This window comes from Rhipicephalus sanguineus, chromosome 1, assembly GCF_013339695.2.
Source record: "Rhipicephalus sanguineus isolate Rsan-2018 chromosome 1, BIME_Rsan_1.4, whole genome shotgun sequence".
Classification (NCBI taxonomy): domain Eukaryota; kingdom Metazoa; phylum Arthropoda; class Arachnida; order Ixodida; family Ixodidae; genus Rhipicephalus; species Rhipicephalus sanguineus.
This window is the reverse complement of record NC_051176.1, coordinates 288504633-288507132: the sequence shown is the minus strand read 5'-3', so window position 1 is coordinate 288507132 and position 2500 is coordinate 288504633.

The window sequence follows — 2500 nt, the reverse complement described above, 5'->3', positions numbered from 1 at the left end:
TATCTTGCGACGTCACTGTGTGACGAACATAAATAACACGAGTTAACATGAAAATCATGACACGCATGTCATGCACAGCATGACTTACGTGCCACGCTCGTGGTGCGCTGGCGGCCATTTCGCTAGCTTTATATACACCAAAATTGGTATCTTGCGACGTGAACGTGTAACGAACATAAATAACACGAGATAACATGAAAATCATGACACGTATATCATGTACAGCATGACTTACGTGGCACGCTCATGGGGCGCTGGCGGCAGTTTCGCTAGCTTGATCTACCCCGAAATTGGTATTGCGTGACGTGACTATGACGAACATAAAAACTCGAGTTAACATGAAAATCATGACACGCATGTCATGTACAGCATGACTTACGTGCCACGCTCATGGAGCGCTGGCGGCAGTTTCGCTAGCTTGATATACACCAAAATTGGTATCTTGTGACGTGACTGTGTGACGAACATAAAAACTCGAGTTAACATGAAAATCATGACACGCATGTCATGTACAGAATGACTTCCGTGCCACGCTCATGGAGCGCTGGCGGCCGTTTCGCTAGCTTGATCTACCACGAAATAGGTATTGCGCGACGTGACTGTGTGACGAACATAAAAACACGAGTTAACATGACAATCATGACACGCATGTCATGTACAGCATGACTTACGTGCCACGCTCATGGGGCGCTGGCGGCGGTTTCGCTAGATTTATATACACGAAAATTGGTATCTTGTGACGTGACTGTGTAACGAACATAAATAACACGAGTTAACATGAAAATCATGACACGCATGTCATGTACAGCATCACTTACGTGCCACGCTCATGGGGCGCTGGCAGCCGTTTCGCTAGCTTGATCTACCCCGAAATTGGTATTGCGTGACGTGACTATGTGACGAACATAATAACACGAATTAACATGAAAATCATGACATGCATGTCATGTACAGCATGACTTACGTGCCACGCTCATGGGGTGCTGGCGGCCGTTTCGCTAGCTTGATATACACCAAAATTGGTATCTTGCGACGTGACCATGTGAGGAACATAAATAACACGAGTTAACATGAAATCATGACACGTATGTCATGTACAGCATGACTAGCGTGCCACGCTCATGGGGCGCTGGCGGCCGTTTCTCTAGCTTGATCGACCCCGAAGTTGGTATTGCGCGACGTTACTGTGTGACGAACATAAATAATAGGAGTTAACATTAAAACCATGACACGCATTTTCCTCAATGACATACAAGACGATGTATGCAGCTCTTTGCTGGCTGCTTCGCATTACATCGATTCCCACAATGCGTGGGATCTGCCGGCTTTTTTTTGTTTGCATTTACATTTCTTGCTTTTTCATTATTTGATGTTTCATTTTCTTTTAGTTATGTTATCTGATAATGTGCATCGCGTTGATATGTCTAAGGCACTTAGCAGTGATTTGTTTCTTTTTTTTTCACTCATTGCAAGTGTTGAGCAATGCATTGTGTAAAAGCGTCACTACTTACGGTAATATACCGAAGGTTTGCCACTACAAATGTATATTGTATGCAGTGCCGTATTTGACACACCAGTTGACTTCTTCTGTCGTTCTGTTTGTAAGTGAGCTCTTTATCCTTCAAGTGCACTTGTACTGAAAGTGTAACCCATCCACTCCTGCTTAAGGCCTGGAAATTGAGGCCAGCAGTATTTAATAAATAAATAAATAAATCAAATAAAATATTACATCTCGTACTGTGACGCCTGTACACAGGACGCGTATGTTGTTACTTTTGTTTCAGTTCCAAGTATTGGCGTGGTTCTGTGGTAGAACACCGCGTGCAAAGCCGAAGGCCTGGGTTCGATTCCACCTCGGGTGCATCATTTTATTATTTGCATCCATGATGATCATTTCAGTCATGGACAATCATAATTTTAGGGGCGAAGCTCGTCTTAGTCTAACTTGTCACGCGTCCGGCGTAAGGCGTAACCGGCAGTATCTCCCGAACAGTATCGCCCATCACCGATCCTTTGCAAACTGCCCACTACTTCGTCTTTGCAAACATCCCACTACGACCCATCACCGATCCATCACTTCACCGACCATAAAGCCGTTATAATGAAGGGGGAACGGAAGCCACGTCTAGCTACCACTTACGATTAATAAAATTTCTTGTATAAATATATACAGTGTTTGTCACGTCTTCGATGATGTACTGGGCTATCCGCTTGATTACTGCTGGGCGAAACCACTGAAGATTTCACGGTGTAACCATGGTTGCTTCAGGATCTTCGCCCAAGCTATCACGTTCACCGTGGATATGCTGTGAATTTTTTCGCTCACAGCCACGACGCCGACAAATCTACGAGACAAAACCATCATAGTCAATCCGGACAGGATACATGGGGACAATTAGTTTAAACAAACAGATGTGCGAGGGTTTGCCGTTTTAAGAATGACGTGAAAAACATTATTCACATTTAACAGAAATTCCATCGTTAACAGGCATGTAGTTGA